The 26,555-nt window shown below is 42.0% G+C and overlaps 1 long non-coding RNA gene and 1 other non-coding gene across 4 annotated transcripts in view; both read right to left on the bottom strand.

The window, feature by feature from the left end:
• LOC132591890 (uncharacterized) overlaps window positions 1-26,555 on the bottom strand; it is a 76,946-nt gene that overhangs the window by 18,447 nt on the left and 31,944 nt on the right. For 2 of the 3 annotated variants that reach the window (XR_015948929.1, XR_009557330.2), the window contains exon 2: window positions 23,439-23,558. This is a non-coding gene — a long non-coding RNA (uncharacterized LOC132591890). The remainder of the gene's footprint in view (window positions 1-23,438; window positions 23,559-26,555) is intronic. The other variant, XR_009557331.2, reaches the window with a different exon arrangement.
• On the bottom strand, window positions 23,671-23,786 carry LOC118083275 (U5 spliceosomal RNA). Its single transcript, XR_004692355.2, has one exon. It is a non-coding gene; the product is annotated as a U5 spliceosomal RNA (small nuclear RNA).

The following is a 26,555-nucleotide window of genomic DNA, read 5'->3' as shown; positions in this document are numbered from 1 at the left end:
CCTATGTGCCTGATTGCCTATATTTTTCACCAAGCACATTCATGATCACTCCTGTAATACAAATAAATACATGAACAATGAGGGCATTTAATCAACCTACTGCAGAAGTTGTTCCCTTTATTGCATCAGTGGGACTATTGCATGAGCTGCCATTGATTCAGTAAAGGTAATTGGTTCACTTCAAAAATGCATGTCTACATGCCACTTGCAATGTCTCAAAGGCTACCATCCAATGGGACTTAGCGTTTGAATAGAAAGTTGCCTGTACAGGATCATCTCCCTTCCTGGGAATTTATTCACCCCTATCAGCACCTACATGTGCAATGCACACACAGCAGGAACCCCCTACATATAGCATGGTGTGGTTCATTAATGTGATCTATCATTACTTAAGTACTACAATTATTTGAGGGTGGTACACATTGTGTACACGGAATACGTGCAGAGGGAAGAAAATGGCTGCCTGTGCGTCCTGGCCCTGGCCCACATTATATGCACACAGTGTAATTCCCAAATAAGCTTCTGCTTTCTAAATGAACATTCAATTAGGTATTCTCCTTTTTAGTATGGTCTGTGAGTGCACAGGTATTTTAAGAAGCTGCTCTAAGTATGTATAGGGAGAAAGGTTTTTTCCCAAGTGGGTGTAACTTCACTCCAGTTTATTTGTTTGTGAAATGTGCACACTGTCAACTGAACTTGTGAATTATCTCGAGAGAAAAAAATTGTGTCTGAGCTAGAATCTGAAGATATTAATATGTGCTGAGTAATCTTTGATGGCTAATTCACGTTTGGAAGTCATGATCAGCTGGTAACAAACATGCCCATGAAAACCACCATCTTAAAAGATTTAAGGATTTTCATATTTCAACATGTATGCCTACACTGACTATGGAATAACATGCAATGTCCCAACTGGGCACTGACCCAAGCGAGCCTGTTCAGCTTCAGCGAGGTGACTACATCTTATGCATTCAGACCATGCGCTGGGACTTACATGCTGGATTTGTTTGTATGTACACTGTATATGACGCGGGTGGCACTGTGGGTTAAACCACAGAGCCTAGGGTTTGCCGATCAGAAGGTTGGCGGTTCAAATCCCCGTGATGGGGTGAGCTCCCATTGCTCAGTCCCAGCTCCTGCCAACCTAGCAGTTTGAAAGCATGTCAAACTGCAAGTAGATAAATAGGTACCGCTACAGCAGGAAGGTAAACACCGTTTCCGTGTGCTGCTCTGGTTCACCAGAAGCGGCCAATAATGTGAGATGAGCGCCGAAACCTGAGTCGGTCACAACTGGACCTAATGGTCACGGGTCCCTTTACCTTTACACCTGTATATACCACCAGTGAGCACCAAAACAGCAAATTGAACAAGATTATGAATTCCAGCATGGGCACATGCTGTAACCCACACTAAATCAAACTACAGTGAGTCATATGTTAACTTTCATAGAATCAAAGAATTGTGAGTTGGAAGGGACACCAAGGGTCATCTGGTCCAACCTCCTGCAATGCACACATCTGCTTATAAACGTCCAAGGAAGGAAAGTTCACCACTTCCCAAGGGACTCTGATCCACTGTCAAACAGTAGTCAGACTCTCTTGTAACTTGAAGTCATTGGTTCAGGTCCTAGCCTCCAGAGCAGGAGAAAACACTATTTTCCATGTGACAGCCCTTTAGATATTTGAAGTTGGCTATCATATCTCCTCTTAGTCTCTTCTTTACTAGGCTAGACATACCCAACTCCCTCAACCATTCCTTATAAGGCTTGGTTTCCAGAACCTTGAACATCTTGGTTGCCCCCCTCTGCACACATTCCAGCTTGTCAACATCCTTCTAAAAGTGTGGTGCCCAGAATTAGACATAGTACTCTAGGTGTGGTCTGACCAATACAGAATAATGTGGTACTATGACTTCCCTTGATCTGGACCAGGCATCCCCAAACTCGGCCCTCCAGATGTTTTGGGACTACAATTCCCATCATCCCTGACCACTGGTCCTGTTAGCTAGGGATGATGAGAGTTGTAGTCCCAAAGCAGCTGGAGGGCCGAGTTTGGGGATGCCTGATCTGGACACTAGGCTTCTGTTGATGCAGCCTAGAATAGCATTAGCTTTTTTTGCTGCTGCATCACACTGTTGACTCAAGTTAAGCATGTGGTTTACTAAGATCCTGAGATCCTTTTCACATGTACTATTGGCTATCCAGGTGTCCTCCCCCTCTTTTTTTTTTACATTTGTACAGCTGGTTCTTCCTGACCTTTCATAGCAGTGTTGTCCGTTGTTATAGGTTACCTGGACTGTTCAGTCTCCCAAGCTAAGCATGACTGGGGTTTTCAGGACAATGGCTTCCTCAGGTTGCTGTGCACTTTACAGATTGACAATGGGCTATGCTGGACCTGCACCAGGGAGCTTTGTATAAGGATATTATCATGGAAAATTATGCAAAATAGTTTGTTTAGGATTTCTGCTGTGGCTGGACCTCATTGCCTGCATGGAATGAGGGGGAAAGCTGTGGGTGCCAGATTCTCTGGGATTTCCAGGTGACAAGCCTGACCCCTTGTTGCCTGGCTAAAATGAGAGGCCAAGCCTTGGGTGCCAAACGCTCAAGATTCAGATGAAATGCAGACTCCTGGCCCCAGTTCAGTGGACTTTATACTATGACAAGGAGCCAGGAACTTAGTGGTAGGGCTTGTCTTGCATACTTCTTTACTAAAATGACAAAGGAACTGAAAACTGCTGTCCACGGTGCTCCTGGCTGGATGTTGATTGGGAAAGTCCCACCAATAGAAAACCTACAGAGAGACTCTAAAATGATCCAGCAGAAGTCAGTTTCCTCAGCAAGGAAGTGCACAGAAGGGAGAAAGAGCCTCGCCTTCCCCACTCTCAGTCAAGTCCGGCCGAGCAATAGCCTCTCCCAGGCCATGACTTTAATAATAGCAGCTGGGAAGTGAGAAGAGGATTTCAGGGTTTGTTTGGTATATATTTTACACAGTGTGTGTGTGTGTGTGTGTGTGTGTGTGTGTGTGTGTGTGTGTGTGTGTGTGTACACACACACACACACACACACACACACACACACACTAAGTTGTGTGTCTTTGTTTCTCAATTTGATCCTTTTACATGGTTTTGAATATATTGTGGTATTTTATACATTGTGATTTGCAGTTATTTTTATTGAACATATAATTGATAAGAGTGAATTTCTGTTTCATTATTATTTGCTGATGTGTTGAGAGTTAATTTTGAATATTACTTTATTTGATATAAGTTGTTTCCATTTTAAAGTTATGTTTTACAATAACTTTTTTGTATTGATTATTATAAGTTGCTTGATCTTTGTTGTATACATTTTTTTGCAGCAAACCACCTTGTATATAGTAATATAGAAAGACGGCCTACAAATTAAAAGTGAAATGAAATGATAAATGGCATGAAGAGAAGGGTTGTATCCTGTGGCAATGGGGATGACTGGCCTCAGTGGCACAACTAGACGCTAGGGTGCCTGGTGCGTTGCATGTGTCCTGCAGCCAGGGGCAGGGCGAGCCAACCATGGGGGCGGGACGCGCTGTGTGGAGCCTCTCCGCAGCCTCCCCTTCAGCTGTAGGGTGGCTGAGGGAAAGGCAGTGGGCAGACGCAAGCTCCACGCTGCCGTTTCAGGCAGCGCCAAGCCTGCAGACGCCCAAGCCACCACGTCACTCCCAGGAGATGCATGGCTCGGTCACACTGCAGGCCCTGCAGTAAGTGCCGGCCCCCATGGTGTGACGCCCAGTGCCAGCCACATTTTGTTGCATTTGTTGACTGAAGCAAAAAGTTTCATGAGCCCATTTTATTTAAAAAATACCCTCATATTTTTGTTATTATGTCACACCCACCCACCCCAGTGATTATAACCGGGGCGGCCCACAACCACCACACACCCCTTCCTCCACTACTGACTGGCCTCTCAGTGAGCTTCATGGTTGTGCTGAGATGTGGTGCCTCACACACATTCTGATCCATGCACACAACATTGTCTGTAACATTTCACATACAGAACAGCTGGTACTGAAGCACACGTCACAGTTTAAGAAAATATTTCTTAAAAAAACCAGACTTGATCAGCAATTAGCAACAGCACGACTATTCTGGCGAACTTAACATTAACTGAAGAGTGGTAAATCTGGGCAGTTGCATACTTTTGGATCAAGGAGTCATAAATAGCCAGCCAACAATTACATTCAAGCAAGAATGGTTATTTACCTTGTGCAGCCTTGCATTCAGTTAGGAATATAAGCACTTGTAATGACATTTCCCTTGGAAAACAATGGTTTGGCCAATTCCTTTCATAATGAGCCTGATGAAATTTGGAAGAGTTTGTAGAAACCCAAAGCATACAGAGTAAGTGAATTAGATAAAAGCCCAAAGAAAAATGCCCAACCTCAGTCCTCAGTAGTAAAATTGTGTAATGACCACAATTAGATGAATGGAATAAGAAATCTGAATCCTGAAACAGAATGCTACCTTAAATTGCTGAATGGCTAACTCCACATTTCACACAAACAGGAACAAATGAGGCTTGATGCTGTGTTGTTGACAATAAAACCTGACTAGGGATGGGAAAAGCTGTCATATTTGGTTCCTCACTTTTCTAATCTGAAATTCAGTTCTCTGTTTCACTGCAGCAACTTGAACATTCTTTAAAAAAAGCTCCTCATGAAAATTCTCATCATTGAGCAGGTTTCTCCTAATCAACACATTTTTGGATGCAGGACTGACTAATATGCACAATTTTGCAAGCAATTTCCTTTAATAACATGCATTGTGTGTTATTTCCACTAGTAAATCTATATATGTGTACCGGTATGTGTGTGCATTCCCAAGTATATGAATTTTCGGCCAGAGAACTGCCTTGCAAAATTCAGGAAAGTGCAAATTTTGAAGGTTTACATATTGGTTCAAGCAGTACAAACTAGGTTGTTTCTCAATAAAATGCAAACAAAATCAAATACCTATCACAAGGCAGTATTCACACACACGCACACACACACACACACACAGAGAGAGAGAGAGAGAGAGAGAGAGCACTTGCTCATTATTTCTTGTTAGCTCCAAGTGGCTTGGCTTTGCTTTGCTTGAGCAAACATGATATTGGAGGGAAGAAATGGGAAGGAAAGGGCTAAGCACACCTCCCCTGTCCTTTGCTGATTCTCTGCTCTAAATCTCCTGTCCCAGAAACATCACACGCACATACACAAGAGTATCAGAACTGAGTTAAATGTATCCCAGAACAGATTGCAGCCTGCTGGGTTTTTGAAATGCAAGAACAAATCTAAAATGATGAATTCGAGACGAGAGTTTGCACCTAACTTAGGCACTCTGAAGCCTGTCATAACTGAAGAGGCAAGACTGAAAATGCTTCACATACTGGAAGCACCAGTTGAGCATTTAGCACAAATAAATGCACGCTGTCTAAAAGTGAAGGGCACTCTCGGAAAGGTTATGAGATGATGAGACCTTGTAGCCAATGTCACCGAAAGCCTTAAAAAGCTGAAAAGCGGACACATTTCCCACTTAGTAACAGACATGAGTAAGAACTGATATAGTTTGCAGGAGACAGAAACAGAATGTGAAAGTATCTCTAACGTTGACAGGATGTTCCATTGCAGAATTTTAACAAGAGTTTCTAACGCAAGGGGGAAGAAACCTTTTCCCCTTGTGGGCCATCCTTCCAGAGATCTAGGCCAGTGCTGGGTAGGGACAGAGGCAAAATCAAGCATGGCAATGGATGCAAAGCTTATTGTCGTGCAGAAGGCAACATTTCACCCACTCCAAATCCAAATATTTCTATGCTCGACTACCCCATACCAGCAGCATCCATACATCTCTCTATCCAAGCAAGCAAAAAGCATCATTAAGGAGACCTTCTAGCCAGACTAAAGCACTCAAGGGAGATTCAGAAAAGGCTGATCAGAAAGTCCTTGGCCTACAGGCCAGAGGTTCCTGACCACTGTTCTAAAGCTTATAGTACGGTCAAAAAGTTTCTGTGGGATTTGATAGGGGAAAGGGAGAGGAAGGGAGGTGTTAAATAAAGCACCATTGTAAATAAAATATGGCTAATAACTTATATAAGTGAAGCTGATTTGGTATTATGATTTTATTCCTCATGCCAGAATGTAATTTGTCAAAGAGACTAAATTGAGACAGATGGGAGAGCAACTGGTAATGTATAGCTTATTCAAGTGGATTTGAAAAGACATGAAAGGAAAATACTTTTTATGGTAAAAAGCATGAAAGTAAAATGCTAGCTGTGATTATGTTTGCTCTTAGTGGCACATAGATGGGATTTTGTATAACTTGTCTTACAAGAGCAGATCTGTATGCTAATAGTATGCAAAGCAAGCAAAGCAACTTCTTGATTAGAATGGTCAAAAGTTCAAAATGAGATAGAGTTAGCATGCTTTAGAGACATTCCCCCCCCACTTTAAAAATAAAAAATAAAGTGGATTTTGAAAGGGGCATGCCTTGCCCACATAGCTAAAGACAAGAGGGGTAAACAAAACAGAGTGGATATCAAATCCAGTCAACTAAACAACATGAATGGTGAATGTGATCTCTTTTTCTTTTCTTTTTTTCATTCTTCCAAGTGTGTGGGTTCTGCTGAGCTAAATCCTGGCTGAAGAAATTGGCTAGCTAATCATACATTGATTTGTGCATTGATTTATGCATTTATGGAGGCTTTTAGCCTTTACTTTTTGTGGCAAAAATGTCCTGTCTGGAACCTAAATCTGGAGTAGGACCAATATACCAAAACAGAAGCTAAAGAAGTTAGAGGTAAAGCTCAGGGGTTGAAACCAGGACTTTCAAAGGGGCTGGATGGGCTGTGATTGATGGGATGATGTTTCCTCCTCTGAACAGGTTTAGAAATACTACTCTCCCCCCTGTGCTACTTTTTGTTAAAGACACAGCTGCAATATATTTTCCCCACCCATCATATCTATTGCACACCACCACCACTTATTGGATAGTGTGCATCTTACCACACTGATCACACCTTTGACTTTCAGGCTTGTTGTCTCTGACATGTTCTGTGCTGGAGCTGTTCCTTGGCAGCTTCCAGCAGTGCAATGGGGAGGTTTGGACAGCCCATGTTGTGTTTTCTCACAGTGCCTGCCACTATCCAAGAGGAATTCAAGGTGCTGCTTTTGACTTCTGAAGGCCTTCATAGTGTGGGGGAACCTCAATATTTTAGAGGCTGCCTTTGCCCTGCATGCTGCCACCCCATCTCCTACATTCTTCCATTCAGGCATTTGATATATGGTAAAGGTAAAGGGATCCCTGACCATTAGGTTCAGTCATGACCGACTCAGGGGTTGCGACGCTCATCTTGCATTATTGGCCGAGGGAGCCGGCGTATAGCTTCCAGGTCATGTGGCCAGCATGACAAAGCCGCTTCTGGCAAACCAGAGCAGCACACGGAAATGCTGTTTACCTTCCCACTGTGGCAGTACCTATTTATCTGCTTACACTTTGGTGTGCTTTCGAACTGCTAGGTCTGTGGTTTAACCCACAGTGCCACCCGCTATAAGGTGTTTCCATCATAAATTCAAAGTGCACATTAGTACTGGTACCTGGTGTCGGGATACAGAGAGCAGAAGTCATGTTGTGCTCTGTTACTGCTCTGACGGCACTGAGAATGAGCCCAAGGTTAATTGGTAACAACAACAAAACCGGTTTGGCCTGAAAACCATTTTAAGAATTCTACATTTGTATTTACCTAACTATATTTGCTACTTCATGAAACTGAAGGGGAAAAAATGTGATACAAAGTAGGTAACACAATTGATAAACATGAAGAATGAAAAGTAAACTGGTATTCTGAAACAAAATACAGTAGTGAAGCACTATGATGCTCCATAAACGACCCACTTTAAAAACACAACTTTTGGCTATTGGCTGGGCTTCTTTTAAGCCACGGATCAAAAGGCAGAACTCATAAAGCAATAACTCAATTCTGGAGCATTTTGAAATTGCAGTAAAGAGTCCTGCTTCTGATTATATGCAGCACATCATTTCCTAAACTCTTAATAACTGTCATCTATTCACATACTGATACTTTTAGGATTAAGAGTCAAGTGCTTTAGGTCGAGAAACATAGAAGGCTGAGCCACCTCAGTTTTCTGTTCAGCCATTTGCCTCTAGTTACTCCTTTTCCAATGAAAATTGACCCATAGAACATTTTAACAGCTGTTTGTTGATTGAAGGAAGCTGATGGATATTGCATATATATCCATAGAAAATTCTGCAGTGTGCGGTCATGAGAAACCCCTTGTTAGAAACAGACAAATCTATCAATTTCAGTTTCTTCCAGTTTCTTATTTTCCCACCCGTAAGTTCTGTGCACATTTCTCCAGCAGTTTGTGATTTTTTTAAAAAAAGTTGTAATGATTCATCAGTGTTTCAGTGCAATTTCTTTTTAAATATGCACATTTTGGTATGCATTTTTGTGTATTATACACAGTAATATATACATTTTCCTGCAAACTTCCCCCAGTTATAAACATTTTTGCATATATTGCTTGGCTGTAGAACTGCACTACAAAATTTGGAGAAGTGCAAATTCTGAAGGATAGTTGCCTTTAGAATCACTTTTTGTTTAGGAAACTGCAAATTAAGCAGTGTACTTACTTACACTCCATGCAGACTTTAGGAATTGTAAAACTTGTGCTGTTAAACTTCATTTTTTTGTTCTTATTAATGCCATAGCCTAACGATCCCCCCCCCTTTTCCAGTTTTCATTTTAAGAAGATCTAATTTTTTAAAATTGTACAGGAAGTAAGATTAGATGAAATGTAGGGGAAAATGTTTAAAGAGGAGGAAGCGGCACAATATTAACTTCTTATCCCCCACTTTACCCACAAAGCCCAGCATCTTCCAAGGTTGGCTTTTCAGCTACCATTTATTTTAGGTCCCTGACAAGTGCTTAATCCAGCATCATGTCTCTGTTTACCTCTCCCTCCGTGTGTGTGTGTGTGTGTGTGTGTGTGTGTGTGTGTGTGTGTCGGGAGACAGGTAGGTAGCCGTGTTGGTCTGAGTCGAAGCAAAATAAAAAAATTCCTTCAGTAGCACCTTAAAGACCAACTAAGTTTATATTTTGGTATGAGCTTTCGTGTGCATGCACACTTCTTCAGATACCTGTGTCTGAACTGTGTCGGGAGAGAGAGAGTTATGATACCCCAACTGCTGAGTGGTGTGAGTTTTCAGGGGTCCAGGAGGGGCATGTTTCATTTGGCATGAGGTACAATGGAGACTGTGGTGTCTTTATGATATATGGTTTATTTACACATATATGAGCCTATGATGGAGGGGTTCACAGCAACACCACAAAAGGGTCTTGCCTCTTCCTTAGCCATAACTAGAAGAAATCAAGCATGGCTCTGAATTTCTGCCTTCCCAGCCTGCTGCCTTGCTTCCAGCTTCTAGTTTCTGCCTTCTAGCTCACATAATTCCACTCTCCACTCTGGCCTTTGTCTTTCTAACTACCAGTGACTTTGCTGTCTGGCACAGAGCCACTCCCTTTGTTCCCCCAATGGCCCATGACCTCACCAGGAAGCTAGCCTGGCTATTCTAGGAATTAGAAGGGTCTCGGCATACAGTTTAACCCCCAGCCTCCAAAATCATAACAATATATGTATTTATGGCCAGATTAATAAAAACCCTGGGTGTAATCTAACTCTTTCACAGTGGTATCCATTTTTTGATTATTTCATGAAGACAGCATTTGCACAAAAATTGCATTTCTAGCTAAGAGAGAACCATTAAAATGCTGTAAGGTAGCATATCTGTGTCAGCCAGTCCACAGCCAATGTCTCTGTTTGAGCCAATTTAGCCTCATTGAAAAGAAAGAGGTTTAAATCAACTTAACTGGGCTGTGGATCAGGCTATAAAAATGATGATAAACACAATAAACCACCATTGTCTAGTAAGCCTATGGGCTACCGATTGCCTTTCTTGCTTCGATGTGTAAAACTACAGAGAAGTGTGTTTATGTGGAGGGTTTTGGGGTGGAAGAGACAAAGGAAATACCGCATAATTTCTTAATAGCAGGACATATATAATATTACTTTGCTGAATTTAGCTATAAACCTATAGCAATTCCCTGTCTCCACACATTAAGAAATCATTTGTCTTTGAGTGTGCCTATGTAGCATGGCATGCAGATTGGCTGCAACCAAACATTTATGCTGAGTTAAGCATTAATATGCTTTCTTTTATAGATAGGGCTATGGCATAGTTATGCGCTTTCGCCGCGGAGATCCCCCCCCCCAAAAAATTGATTGATTGATATTTGGATATGTACGCAATAGATTTATAGTATTAAAATCAATTGAGTCCCTTCCTTTGCGCTGCTTAATGAAGGCAACTCTATTGTGAGTTAAAGTAAAAGCTCCAACTTGGAAGCTATTTGCAAATGGGAGAGCTTCATTAAGCAGGTATGGGCAGCCATTAGGAGAGACACCCAGTTTTACCCCCTGCCTGGGCATTTAACTCAATTTCATCAGCCCTAGAGGGCAACTGATGTGTACAAGGCAGCAGGTGCACCATTTCAAATTTCAATGTGTTGCTGGAACATGGGATTTGGTGTTAAACCAAGACAGTCCATTGGTCTGCCTGGGTGGGCTGGGTGGCCGTAGCTCTTTGGGGTTTCTGACTTTCCTGGATCTACCAGGAGATGCCAGGGGTTGTTCCTTGGGTCTTCTTCATGCAAAATGGGTATCATATACTACTGAATTATATAACCCATCCCCAAGGGGACAGGTTGAGTGTTGTGGCAGAGACAAATAGTTTTCAGAAGGGGACACATATAATCTTGTTTAGATGTAAGCAAAGAACATTGTTACATATAATCTTGTTTAGATGTAAGCAAAGAACATTGTTAAGATGGATATATTCAAGATTACATGGGTGGGGATTAAGAGCATTTGCGGTGGCTATTTTTATACTCCATAATACGTTTAGCAATGCCATACCCGCCAACATTTCTCCGATGAAAATATAATATTTTTACTATTTATAGCCACACATTTCATTGGGTTGCCCCAGCACTCTGGGCACCTTCCAACATATAAAAAATGTAATAAAATATTAAACATTTTTTAAAAACCAACTTTCCTATACAGGATTGCCTTCAGACAGCTTGGGGGTTGGATACCCTCCAACGTTTCTCCGTTAAAAATAGGGACATCCTAAGGAAAAGTGGGACATTCTGGAATCAAATCAGAAACCAGGATGGCTTCTCTAAATGAGGGACATTCCTGGAAAATAGGGACACTTGGAGAGTCTGCAATGTTACCACAACAAATGGATCTTTGGCATATCTAGTACTGTGCCTGTTTAATAATCTGTAACAGCATTTACTCAGGCCACGATTCATTCTTGTGTGTTAGCCTCACCCAGAGAGATCTCCCGAGGGCTCAATATATTCTCATTTTCCCCAGCTCCCCTTGGCATTTGTACAAATTACTGTACAATCAGGGCCGCTGCCTTCAGCTGAAGCCTTCAGCTATGGGCGCTGCTGCTGCCTCCACCGCTCACTCGCTGCAGCCGCTGAGGAGCTCACAGCGTCTCCTCCATAGGCGGGAGAAGCGCGAGCCAAAAGGAGGGCTCAGCGCCCTCCCGCCTATGGAGGGGACGCTGTGAGCTCCTCAGCGGCTGCAGTGAGTGAGCGGCGGCAGCGCCCGTAGCTGAAGGCTTCAGCTATGGGTGCTGCTGCTGCTGCTGCTGCCACTGCTCGCTCGCTCGCTGCAGCCGCTGAGGAGCTCACAGCGTCCCCTCCATAGGCGGGAGGGCGCTGAGCTCTTCTTTTGGCTTGTGCTCCTCCCGCCTATGGAGGGAGCGTCAGCGGCGTTGTGCATGGGGCATGACACATGCGTCATGATGCATGTGCCGGGGGTGCCAGAAGGTGATTTTGCCTAGGGCGCAAAAAGCCCTAGCACTGGCCCTGTGTACAATATGTCACTAAATAAGTCTATGAAATGGGTCCTCTGTTCACACCTCCCATCTGCATATCTAGCACCCTGTCTAGGTGTGTACTGAAAGTTACCTGAGACCCAAATTCTGTACATAATGGGCAAAGAGGTGAAATGGGTTTGGTTTAAGTTCTATAAGAGATGCCCTCAGAATTTACAACCAGTGTGTTGATCAGATATGGAATTGTCCCTGAGTGATAATGAGATGTGGCCCAAATCATGGGAACCAAGCGTGGGGTTGGGCCTTTTTAAATAGCAGCCCTACCATGCATTACCTTCTCTTAATCAAGAGGAAGGGAAGTTCTGGTAGTTTTTCAAAGCTATCAGCTATCAGCTTTCAGCTTTCACTCAACTTCCCAAGCACTGACTGGAACACAGGAACTGTAATATGCAAATCAGCCCACACTACACAGCAGAAGTTTAAGAATCGGCATCACTTTTATTTTCATATCTGAATATCAAATAGAAAAGCTGAGCAGGCTTTACCACAGGAGTTAACCAACTGAAAGGAACATGCAAACACAGAGTGGAATGGTGGTACGTGCTCAGCATCCTCTGCCTCCAAGCCTCTCCCCTGCACCCTGCAGAGTTTGGCATGAGGTTCCAGTATAATTGGATTTGACCGAGGGAATTACAAAATGCAACAGAATTGTAGAATGAAACCATTCTGAAAGACACGTGCAAGACAAAATCCAACAGGAACACTTCAGCCACCAAAGGACTGTAACTACCCACAACTGTGGTCTAGGGACAAAGATGCAACACCTTCTGTGCAGCTGCAGCAATATGTGCAAGTTGCACAAGGTAAGAAAGTCTCATTTGAGTAAAGTTGGAGGATCAAAATGAAAGGACACTGGTCTACACACCCTCATCTCTCAGAAACTCTGGAGGGAGGGTGGAGCCTTGCTGGTGGAGCAATAAGGGCATAGAATCCAAAAAGATTGTAATATTCACCTAGGAGTCACTCTTTAGGCTTGTCCCTACTGATCTCATCCTCCCTCCCTACCCCACAGAAGCATGAAGAGCCCAACCTGCGCAGCAAAGGGCAGAAGGCATATGGGTCTGAGCAAAACATATGCAAACATTCATTTTCCAAATGGAATAAAGCAGATCTATTAATCTGGCTAAAATGAATCTGGGCAGCCCAAGGATAAACTAAACATAGAGTTGTCCCATGGCACAAATCTTTGCCTGGGGAATTCTGAACTAAGTCTATGCAAACCTCCATTTCTTTCCTTCACTGTTTGTATACAGGATGCCAAGAACCTTGTTCTCCTGTTCTCTCCTCTCTTTGCTGTCTCCAGAGTAGAGCCAATGCCTATATGCAGAAAAGTCACACACAGTCCGAGGGTGTGGGAAGGATTTGCACAACTGCTCCAAAGGTAGCATCTGTGACAACGCTGATACAATCTATTAGGGTCCACTCCACTGCTGCCAGAGAAAACCTTCATCTTGATTGTTCTATGTGTTTAGATAAGTCCTCAAATGTCTTGTTAATGATCTCATGGTAGAGAAGAACAGCCAGACACTTTACCAAAATGGAATGGATAAAAAAGAACAATACTCCCACAACAGCAAAACACCAAAAGTGCCAAACCGGGGGGGGGGGATCAAGACCCCTTTTGTATGACAATTGGCCAGTTCAACCAGAGAACTGGGCAAGTGAAAATCTGCCCACCTGGCAGCAGTCATCACAACAGGTGGTGACAGAGGAAGAAGAAGAAGGTGTAATGTTATGTGATGAGGAGCTGAACAAAAAAAAAATAGTTTATTGTAGAGCTACGTACAACAGGTATTCTCTCCTTTAGCTAAAATAAAAAAATTCCTTCAGTAGCACCTTAAAGACCAACTAAGTTTTTATTTTGGTATGAGCTTTCATGTGCATGCACACTTCTTCAGATACTAGTTCTGGTTACAGGTAGGTAGCCGTGTTGGTCTGGGTCAAAGTAAAATAAAAAAATTCCTTCAGTAGCACCTTAAAGACCAACTAAGTTTTTATTTTGGTATGAGCTTTCGTGTGCATGCACACTTCTTCAGATACTAGTTCTGGTTACAGGTAGGTAGATACCAGGTATCTGAAGAAGTGTGCATGCACACGAAAGCTCATACTAAAATAAAAACTTAGTTGGTCTTTAAGGTGCTACTGAAGGAATTTTTTTTATTTTACTTTGACCCAGACCAACACGGCTACCTACCTGTAACCATCTCCTTTAGCTACTTTCTCTCCTGCTTGGGCATGACCTTCTAAACTAGATGTTGGAGGTGCCCTTGAAATTATACTCACATTTATCCTTAAAGAAGGGATGGAAGCCCACCCAGCGGAAGCTCTGCTGAGAAGCAAGGCTCCTCCACCCCATCACCTGTCACTTCTCATAGACCATTACATCAGGCTGCAGCAGAGTAAGGAAGAGCTGGTCCATTAGAGTGAATGGGGAGATGTTCCACCAAAGCTACCTGTAGTCTGCTTGCAGCCAGCCCCATCTGCCTGCCTTCTTACTTACAACCAACCAACCCAGGTGTGGAACTGCCTGCCAGCTTCCTCCTCCTCCTCAGTTGTAGAGTTCTGCAGCAAGGAGGAGGAGCACAAAACTGGAATTAGTCGGCTCTGCCTGTGATTGGCTGTGATCCCACCTACTGTCAGAGGAACAATGAACAGACCCAGCAGCCTTGGGCTTCTCTTTGGTTTCCTACCCCAGCTGATCATTAGGAAAAATCTTGTACCTAAGAACTTGTATCCGAGCTCATTTATTTCATTCTCCCTCCCAATCTGTTTCTCTTTTACGTCATGTCTTTCTTTAGATTGTAAGCTTGTAGTGATCTGCAAGCCACTGTGGGACCCTTTCTCTCTCTCTGTGTAGCAAAAATTATTTAAACAAATAAATAAAATTCTTAGGTGATGATTCAGGTTTGGTTTTCTTCATTGTATATGGGATTCAGCCAAATCTAATCCAGTTCCCCCCCCCCATGCCATAGCTTTGTTCTGCACTGTCTCTGACGTCTTCAGCTTTTTCTAGGAGAATGACATTGATTTGTCTGGTGTGTTACTTTCTCTCCCACGTATCCTGATAATCACTGAAAGGAGGAACGGGAATAAATCCTAACAGATGAGGAGTTTACCTAAACTAGTTAATGTTTTACTACAAGGGAATAAGAATGACACCCAGTCTCTCTCTCTCTCCAACAGATAACTTCCCTGTAACTCCCACTAGTTCTTGTGAAACCTTAAGCATGTATGGCTATTAATTCTGTTGTGTTCTCTTCTGAACCTCTAATGAAGCATCTGCTCTGCTTTGCCCAGTGTGGAGAAGGAGAAGTGTGCCATGTCCCAACACATTAATAATGCTCCATTCTGTCTAGGAGGAGGAGACCTACCCTTTGATTCACACCATTAAATAACCTCCTAATCTGTGCCTCAGAACGACAACCAATACTTTGAGATCACTCTTAAGGATATTGGTTGGCCGAAGTGGGGGAGGGAGGTAAGGCACATTCCTTTGTGGGTTTATTTTTCTTAAGGATTAGTTTTACATTGGCTCGTCTCAATGTCTGTAGTAAATTGCTTTTCTCTCAGGAATTTGTAGATAATTTAGCCAGGGGATTGCTAACCATATGTGTAATTTTTTTCTATTAACTCTTGGCTCGGCGCCAGCAGTCATAGAGCTATATTGTTTTAGATATTTCATATGGCCGACCTGTCACTGAAAATAGAATAAAATTTGCTTCTCTTTTGGCTCATGTTTCTTTTGGCAATGTGAGCAGTTTGAACGGGGTCTCGGAACGCCCAATATCATGTAATGACGGAGAAAAGTCAGTCATTAAAGGTTTATGATGGCACTTTTTTCTGCGGGACAAGGATGTAGATATTATCTTTAAACCTATGGAAATGTTGCCCTTTTGTTAAGTTGTGTCAGCAGACATCTCTCTTGTGTGCAATTTATAATTCGAATTTAGTTTAAATTAAAACATGCACACATATGCTGCATCAGATAGGCTTGACTGGTAGAACTCTTAGCCCTGGGTTCATTTTCCATGGTCAAATTTGATGATTACAGATGTTGAAAGAATCCTCAATACAAATAGTGTTTATGTGTTTGTTTGTTTGTTTGTTTGTTTATTGCATCAATATCCCACCTTTTCCCTCCAAGGAGCTCAGTGTAGCATATATAGTTCTCCCTCTCCCCATTTTATCTTAACAACAACAACAACAACAACAACAACCCTGTAAAGTAGGTTAAGCCGAGAGACAGTGACTGGCCCAAGGTCACCCAGTGAGCTTTATGGCTGAGCGGGGATTTGAACCTTGGTCTCCCAGGTCTGAATCTGACACTCAACATGATTGGAAGTGTGGTCTGGGAAGAAATAATTGTCTCATCTAAAGAGAAGCCACTTGGATTGGGATGGATAAATCTGCCCTCATACCACCTCTGGGTTTGAGGCAGGGGTCTTTCCCAGCTCTGCTTGGAGATGCCATTGGAGATTGAATCTGGGACTTAATGCCTACAAGGCAGGTGCTCTCCCCCAAGCCATGCTGCTTCCAAATCTGTTTGGCTTAGATTTCAATATGAAACAATCTAATTTGCACTTCCCAAACTTGAACTGAAATAAAGCTTTTTGTGATGTGGTTCTCCAAAAACAACAAAATGTATTAAAAGGCATTATTGAGGGGAAAGTGAACATATGATGCATATTTTAGTGTAGCAGCATACGAAAAGGGAAAGTTGCTTGCACAAAATATTAGGTAAAATTGCATATGGAAATATGTATATATATTTTTTGTGCCTACCTGTTTGTAAAAAAAGGGGGGGGGTGGAGCATCAAGGTGATATAGAAATGGGCTAAACCAGAAAGTGGAACAAGAAACTGAGAGAAATTAAACCTGATAAATTTGTTCATCCTAATGAATCGCCAATAAAAACAGCATTGGTTGGGTGTCTCAAGAATTAGGAAAGTGATACTTTTTTAAATGGAAAGATCCAGAAACAATGTTACATTGTTAAAGTCTTATTTACCAATGTGATGTACTGTCTATAGTTCAGGCAACCTGAAGAGTGAAATAAAACTGAAACAAGTGCAGTGTGTTTGAAGGATAATAAAGCAATGGAGAAAAGAACCAATTAAAATTTGATGTTGGAAGAAGTACGCTCTTCACCTTACCCAGAAGCAAACTGAAAAAAATATAATTGCTCTCTACAAATGCATCAGAATGGAAGGAATGAAGTATTTGTTTGGGACAGGGCAGGGAAGACATTCATTAAAGGAAATCATGCACACAAGAACAGATAGATAGATCTATGCATCTCATGACTAAACACATTTCAGTTGGATGCCAGAGGGACTCATGCAATCTGATAAATACCGGTAGTTGCCACCAAGTATTAACAGGATCAGACAACCTGGTACTGAGTTGGCTACATCTGTCTTGTTTCCAATTTATGTAAGTGATCCTGGTTTGTATAAACAAAGCCTATTTCTTCCTCATACAGATATAACAAAGTACTGACTACTTTGAAATTGAATGCAAAATTTGAATGCAAAATTCTGATCACCTCATCGTGGGCTATGCCTGATATGAAAGAATGAGAGAGCCTGAGGTTTGTTGCTTCTTGCACATGGGTCAGTGCCAAAAGTACCTCATTCATCTCCAAGGCTGAGAAAAAATAGATCCTTTATCTGTATTTAGACAGGAGTCTTCCCACTGTGGCCATAAATGAAAACAGCAACCCATAGTTATTTACTTATTGTATATTCCTTAATTCACACCCAGGTCAATAACTTCAAATCCAATCTCCTGTTGGATTTTTCCTGTTGGAAAAATTAGAAATTGGAAGGATACCTAAATTAGAAAAAAGATATCCTTCCATTTCCTCCTTTTCCATTCTTTTTCCAGACACGTCGCAAAAGGCTTGGTGGCTTTCTCCACCAGATACACTCCAAGTTGTACACAGAGTCCCCCCCCCCCCTTAGCAATTTCTCTGCCAGCTCAGAATATTTCTCAATCTCTCCACCCATGGTTTCATTCTACTCTTCCAACACCACAAACTCCACCGCCCAACCTCCTCACTCTTCCAGACACAAGGATGAAGGTCCTCTCCATTTTGTCATCCACTACCTCCATTACCACTCTACTCTCCTGCTGTGCAGTGCTCATTTTTCTCTGACCCATATTCATTTGCTATTTTATGCATCTCCAGAGTCACTGGCAGAGGTATCTCCCATCACCTGATGTTGATTGAACATGAGACTTTCTGCATGTAAAGCATATGCTCCACCTGAACTACAACCCCTTACATCAGAATTATATTCTACATGACTCGTATTCATGAGAGCAATTTTCAACAGGGTCATGTGACACACCTTCTGTTAACCAAAAGTCCTGTATTACTGCATGAAGTAATTGAAGATTATCTTTGACACAGAGCTAACATAGTGTTATATTCATTTCTTTTCTTATGGACCTGGTACTGCTAAGAGCATGAACCATGGGATGGAAATCCCAAGTCCAAAACATCAACTTAGGTTCCCTTATGCAAGCCTCTATCCTAGGCATCCCCAAACTGCGGCCCTCCAGATGTTTTGGCCTACAACTCCCATGATCCCTAGCTAAGAGGACCAGTGGTCAGGGATTGTGGGAATTGTAGTCCAAAACATCTGGAGGGCCGAAGTTTGGGGGTGCCTGCTCTATCCATTCTCAAGCCTCCATTGACATCCTTGAAGGTTTGGGGCATAGAGAAAAAGAAATTAGGAAAGTGCTATCCCCAATGGATTATTTTTATAAACCATATAACATATGCCTATGGGACCCAGGTGGCGCTGTGGTTAAACCACTGAGCCTAGGGCTTGCTGATCAGAAGGTCGGCGGTTCGAATCCCTGTGACGGGGTGAGCTCCCGTTGCTTGGTCCCAGCTCCTGCCAATCTAGCAGTTCGAAAGCACGTCAAAATGCAAGTAGATAAATAGGAACCGCTACAGCGGGAAGGTAAACGGCATTTCCATGTGCTGCTCTGGTTTGCCAGAAGCGGCTTTGTCATGCTGGCCACATGACCTGGAAGCTATATGCCGGCTCCCTCGGCCAATAATGCGAGATGAGCGCGCAACCCCAGAGTCGGTCACGACTGGACCTAATGGTCAGGGGTCCCTTTACCTTTACTATTGAAAGTGCTATCCCCAATGTATTATTTTTATAAACCATATAACATATGCCTAATAATCAAACAGATAATAATTACTTAAAGTTGTAACAGAGGATAACGCCAACATGATCATTTAATATTTTATACATAAAGATTATATATTGACATTTTGCTGGACATCAAATTAATTCCCTCCAAGTTTTGTAGGGCAGATGCTTCTACAATTCTGTCAGATGCCAGATTCACACAGAGGCCATTGTCAATAACAGCACTATGAACTTTGCCATACCTTTGTGTGTTTGTCGTCTTAAAGACTGGTTCTAATCATGGCAAAACTGTATATAGGCTTGACAATGAGTGACCCCATTTTGCTGAATGCTGAAATGTGAAATCTGACCTTCTGTATCTATGTGCTGCACTAAAGTAGGACAATCAACAAAGGAAATGTGATGCACCCTTCAATTTTTGTGACATTACTTACAATCTGGAGACTATTGAACACACATAAAGGCAAAGAGACAAACAACAGGGACAAACTTTTGTTTTAGTTTCTTTACACATTGAGAGAACACAGTTTCATAAACTGTACGCAAAACAGGTAACAACTTCACTTTCTCTTTAACCACACATCTAATGTGAAGTGACAGCCTCTTTTAGGATGGATAAATCTGTCAATTTCTGATTCTCTCAGTTTCTCATTTTTTTCCATTTGTGCATAGGTTTGTGATGATTATGATTAAAACACACCCACGTGAAGATTCGTAAGCAAGTTCCTCTGCATTGCTCCTAATAGATGCATTTTTCTATGCACATTTACCCAGTGTAATACATTCCTGTAGGTCACTGGTTCCCAATTAACCAAGTACTGTGGAGCCCCAGTTTTGCAAAAGCCAAGCCATGGACCCTCTACTTTTGAAAATTTTGATATTTTTATGATAGTTTTCATTATGTGGGTCTGCAGGCAGACACTCTACCAATCTATAAACACAGCACATGAGGTGGGAATACAGTATCCCCCCACTGTCTCAGTCACCATCTCAATGAGTTAGAAGGTGACTATCTGGAGCAGGGAACTTGCATCTACTTGTGTATGCTCCCTGTGTGATGTAGAAGCCAGATTTCCCAGGGTTCTGCAATGCCCAGGGAGCCTCCATGACTACAGGAGCCTCCCTGCTTCAGTCATTTGCCCTTCTGAATCATGCAGAGAAATAGGGATGGCAAGATTGGGATGTGTGGACATGTGGGTGAGCTACATTCTCCAATTTCTGTGTTTTATTATCAGATATGTACAATGTCTGAATAGGGCTTAACTATGACTAAGGAACAGGGAGAGGAGGCACAGGGAAGTGCAATGGGGTGTCATCTGGGAAGGGACATGAAGGGTTCCCAGTTTAGGGAAGTTTTTAATGTTTGATGTTGTTGCTTTTCATTGTTGTTATTGGTGTTCTGTTGGGAGCTGCCCAGAGCAGCTGGAGAAACCCAGCCAGATGGGCGGGGTATATATAAATTACTACTACTATTACTACTGTTTCTTTACAGAGAAGAAAGAAGGAAGTGGGACAGAGAAGCAAGAGTGGGCATTGGGATGAGGTGACACATGTTTGAGGCTGGGGTGGTGGAAGCAGAAGTGAATCATTAATTTGTGGGGTGCAGTGAGAGAAATGGAGTCAGGGAGTAAAGAAGGGCATGCGGTTGGAGGACTGGAGTCATCTTTTCGCCCCATCTCTCTCTCACTCGCAAATATATCACTTGCAAAATATTATGGGTTCTCCCCTAGATTCTGCAATAAATGTTGTCTTCCAATAACCTTGGCCTTAGTGTTTTGGCAACCTCTTTCAGGGATCCCTGGAAAAGCAACAGAAATGTATTCTATGACAGCAGGGTATGTCATGATTACTAAACGCTAGTCTCATGCTTCGTCAGACACTTCATCACCTGTGACGATTTGAGGGAATTCATCCCTGCCAGACAAAACTAGCATTGATTTAGCTATCTCCATCCTTAAATACTGCTGTAAGGCTCATTATCTGTGAAGTTTTGGAGACGTGTGCCATCCTAAAGAAAGATTAAACTGTTATATACACACCACTATTCCCCTCCTGCCTATATCCAGAACACTGAAATTTGCCATGAATTTTCCAACTAAACTGATTTCAGGATAGATGTATGTTATTTTCCTGAACCCAAGCTGCAATATTGGAAAACTTCTATCACTATGTCACTGTCTGATAAGTGAAATACTGCTGAATAGTAAAGCAGTGCCAATTCCTTTTGGCTCTATAAACACACCTAATCAATAATGGCTTTGTCCATAACCATATATTTGGAACACAAAAACAATAACACACTTAGATGTGGCCATGCCCCATGTGGCAGGAGGTGGCATACGTTGAGGGCCATTGACATATTGAGTATGGGTGGACACCTTTTAAAAGTCAGGTGGATAAAGGCATATATCACCCAGCATGGGGTACTTTGACCTGAGCCATTTGAGGTGGCATAACCCACCCCGGGGTGTTGTTTGAGAGCTCATGAATTACTGAAATGCTATAGCGAAGATGGTAACAGGAACCTCGCTTTTTTTTTTTTTTTACAAAGCTTTATTATCACCAGTGTTGCATTAACTGGCTCACTATCGGGTAGCCCTGCCCCATATGAACCTTAGAATTTTAGGTCAGTCTGGAGTGGGACACAGCCTCTCCTGACAGGAAATTGAATCCAATTCAGCCTTTCAGGCACTTCATCAGAGGGCAAAGCACAACATTCTCCTTCACCCCTAATAATTACAAAACTCTTCAGCATGAGCTGAAGTGCAAAGAAAATACACAACACCGGGGGGAAACAACTCCTCACTGTGACCCATACATTTTTGATACTTGCTGCTTTCATTGAACAACCCCAGAGATGAATTTGGTGGTGTTTCCAGTTAAACAAATTCTCCTCAAACAGTGCCAGTTGCACAGAAAGCAGAACAACTGAAGCAAATCAAGAAAAGGGTGCATTGTTTGCTTTAAAAACAAAACAAAACAAAACTGTTGTTTATGTGCAGCAGTAGCCTTAAGAGGATTTAACACTGCAGTGGATCAGATTTCTCTAAACCTTCTCTCTCCTGATAAGAGCCGCCTCTGTGAGGTGACACACCAAACAGCATAAATTACGTTAAGCTGCAGATAAGCAAAAGGCCATTTGGGGGTTCTGAGTGCCATACATGGAGATGCAAAGCAGCTAACAGTAGGAGAGTTGGCACTCATCTGGAACCTCCCAAGGATTAAATGTGAAAGCTCACATTTCCTTGCTGCTCTGAATCATGATTTCAGACAGTGACTAAGAACAAGCCAGTGCCTTTGATAATGCGATGGGTTTTAATGGCAGTCCTTTTATCTGGGGGTCATAATTAAACATGTTTGATCAGGGCCTTAACAAGCACCTAACCAACATTTGTAGCCCCTTTTGGTAAATGAGCTATTGGCCACTGATTGTTAACAACATTGTAGTTGCTAGTGGTGATTAGTAATAATGAGGATACGAGTGTTACTTAAATCCGTTTAGGGAAAGCCAAGTTGGGAGGCGAACAACGTCAACACAGTAGATCTGAATAATTGGCAGGCAACTTAGGAAGGATGACATTCTGGCTTCAGGGTGTTAAGTCATGATATATAGAATAAAATGCCTTCACATGTAAGAAGAGCCATAGCTTAATAGTAGAATATATATGTCCTAAAGGCAGGTTTCAGTTTAAAGGACTCAATGTATAAACAGTATTGGCCTGGTGTTAAGAAAGTCATTAAAAGAACCCAGATGGAGTCCAGTGAGAAAAGTCCTGATAAGACTGAGCAAACTGTATAATTTGAGGAGAAAGGAACCTCTTTTTTGTCGTCTTTCTAACTTCAGGCTTTGTACTTGCTTATAGCAGGCAGACATTCAATCAAACACACAGAGGAAAACTCCCTCAAAACTACACAGTTGATTACACCATGCAGTACCTCAGTAAGGATCCTGCCACTCTGCCTGGTTGCTAAGCTACATCTCCACCCAACCCCGCTCTTGGCTAGTTGACTTTGTTGAATCCTGGAAGCCAAGTCCCAAGTTTGGGGCAAGTAGTCTTTGGTGAGAGAACCCCAGCAGAGATTTATCATCACAAAACATGCAGCAAAGAAAAGTGTGGAAACGTAGGCTATAAAACCTTTAGAATGTGCCCTTTCTGTGACTCCAAAATGTCCCCTTTTAAAAGTCCTTTCCAAATTATCCCACTTCCCTAGCACAGAGACAGACTACACATTTGGTAAGTCATAAAATGGATTACTTACAAAACTCTTCAAAGGTCAGCTTCATGTACGTTTCCATACAGCAGTCAAAAAAGATGCACAGGTGTAGGAGTATCCAAACTATTGGTATCGAAAAATGCTGGTTTCATACTCCATTCTGCTCTGAAACAAAAGAGGCTAGTTAAGGCCATGTGCTGGAGCAACCAGCTCATAGCTCCTTTCATACTTGAGTCCAAATGGAGAGTGAGTACAGCAAAGGCTTGATTACCCATTTCCTCCCAAGGTAAGGGGAAGTGACATACACTAAGCCTGGCAGAACAGAACAGCTCACTCCATGGAAATCTTTAGTAAAAGGAGAAAGATTTATATGATCTGAAGAGAAGCTATGGTTTTAACCTTTTCAGACATGAATTAGATCCAAGCATGCTGGTTATCCTACATACTTTAACCCTAACAGAATTAACCCTTAAATTCACTCTTTCCAATCTCTAGATGGATCTATTGTCTACAGAAATTAGTAGCTTTATCTTTGCTGTAACTTTAGCTGTGGGGACAATCAGATGGTTTGCTCCCCCTCTCCTGTGTAAAGGCTATTTATTATTAAAAAATAAGCATAATAATGAGCACAAATATGCATCTTGCAACAAAAATCCACAATACTAATACAATAGATTGATATAAAAATATTTAAATTATGTCTAAAATATCTTAAATTACTCTGACGTCAATCAAATATCAAAAAACTGCTGCGTTTTTGAAGCTGTCAATGTTTTCTTCCGCTAATTAATAAAAATAGACCAATTTTTTTGATAAACTTGTCATTTTCTTTTCTCTCTTAATCTTGTGAAATGCATGTTTAATTATTAAGGCCAACTCACACATTTTTTTCCTAGCCACTCCCTTAGCAGTTTGTTGTCTTCATTTGTTTTCATATAAAATCCTTAAGGTAGTATCCACATAGCAAGCTATTTCTTTATGCCCTGTTTTTACCAAGCCATTAATGTAATTTAGTAGAGGTGGGGAAAATGTGGTCTCATGGGATCACATATCCTAATGTCTTTTACATTTGACATTTAATTAAATCGCAATACTTTTGTGCCGCTTTGCAACCTCACCATATACCATAATACCCCTCTTTGCTTTTTGCCATATCCAATACTTGTTTCCCCCTGTACAGCATTGCAAATATACAGCTCTTACTATCAGAAAGTTCTTCCCGATCTTTAGTCAGAATCTCCTTTCTCAAAACTTGAAACTCCCAAACAGAAGTTATTCCCACTGTGGCCAGTCTTTCAATAAGCACACACCTTTTCCAGTTCTAAATCGTTAACCTTTGAACAAGACACACAACAGGTGTTAACAATAACTGGGATGAGTTGATTGCTGCAAGGGAGAAGTTTAGTGGGGTGTGTGCAGGTGGTAGATGTGGGGAAAACATTGAGCTCAAGCAGTGCAGCTGCATCTGTTGAAGTGTGGAGCTCTTTTAACAAAGATCTCTTGTTAGATGGGGAAAGCACCTTTAAAGCTTGTAAGACTGTAAGCTCGCCTATTGGCAAGCAGGTTGAGGAAGGAGGTTTAGGTCTGTGAGGAATCTGCCAGTTTGGGGTTTCACTGTTTCTCGTTTTTCCCATCTTAACTTCAGTTTATCACAGTTATGCATCAGTTTGGGAATTTCCTATTTTAAGTCCTCATGACAATTTGTCATCATTTAAGTAAAGATTTCTCCAAATAAACTTTTATTTTGCAAAGCAGTTTCACCTAATGCAATGCATGTTTGTACACTGTTCTCATGAATTGTTATGCACACAATTTCCTCTAATATGGACATTTTGGTAAACAATTTTTTTTGGTTTGGAGAACTGCATTGCAGAATTCTCAGAAAGGTTAGCTGTGTTTTATTTATATATCTCTTTCTAAGCTTTCTTACCCACCCTCTTCACGGCAAGGTCCCATAGCAGTTTACAATATAGAATATGCAATTGTAAAAATAGGTAAAACTACAGTCATACCTCGGTTTAAGTACGCCTCGGTTTGAGTATTTTCAGTTTAAGTACTCTGCGGACCTGTTTGGAACGGATTAATCCACTTTCCATTACTTTCAATGGGAAAGTTCACTTCAGGTTACGTACGGACTTCCGGAACCAATTACACCAGGCATTCCCAAACTTCGGCCCTCCAGATGTTTTGGCCTACAACTCCCATGATCCCTAGCTAAGAGGACCAGTGGCCAGGGATGATGGGAATTGTAGTCCAAAACATCTGGCGGGCCGAAGTTTGGGGATGCCTGAATTACACTCATACCTCGGGTTAAGTACGCTTCAGGTTGAGTACTCTGCAGACCCGTCTGGAACAGATTAATCCACTTTCCATTACTTTCAATGGGAAAGTTCGCTTCAGGTTACAGTAAGTACGCTTCAGGGTAAGTACAGACTTCCGGAAACAATTGTGTTTGTAAACCGGGGTACCACTGTATTGTGATTCTAAAGCAAGTCAAACCATTCCAAATGGAACAGAACAGTATGTATTCAGCAAAAGAGGTGGGTCCCACAAAACAAAATACCTAACTGTGAAAGCCTTAAAAGGTTCCTCTTCACCAAAAGGCAAAGGCTGCATGATGAAGATAATAGACACACCTTTGATAGTGGTGGGGAATCTGACCTCCATGGAGAAAGCCCTCTTCTGGATGGCCACTCCTTGCAATTTTGAACATGGTGGAACTACCAAAAGAACCCACTCTGCAGATCTTAACACTCAAGGAGGACAGCAGGGATGAAGGTGGTATTTCAGATATTTGGAGTCTTTTAGGGCTTGAAACGTAGATGTGAGCATCTTGAATTGGGCCCAGGAACCAACTGGCAATCAGTGCTGCTGTTTTAAGGGGCTACTGTAGGAGGCCTAAGCAGAACCCAAGTTTGTAATCCAGCTGCTGTATTTTGGACTGGTTGAAGTTTCTGAATCTTTTCCGAGGGCAGCCCCACATGAGCGAGTTGCAGCAGTCCAGTCAGATCACGTATTGTTCCACATGGTAGTTTTACTTTAAAATGCAAAAAAGAAAGAAATTTGTGCCTTATCTCTTCCAATGCGAGTGCTGTATGAGTGGTCTAATTTTTAGTCATCTCTGCGCAAAGTGACACAACAAACTAGGATAAGCCAGGACAC

The sequence above is a fragment of the Zootoca vivipara genome, chromosome 3, assembly GCF_965207765.1.
Source record: "Zootoca vivipara chromosome 3, rZooViv2.hap1.1, whole genome shotgun sequence".
In the NCBI taxonomy this organism is placed as follows: domain Eukaryota; kingdom Metazoa; phylum Chordata; class Lepidosauria; order Squamata; family Lacertidae; genus Zootoca; species Zootoca vivipara.
This window is presented reverse-complemented; position numbering and strand designations above follow the sequence as displayed.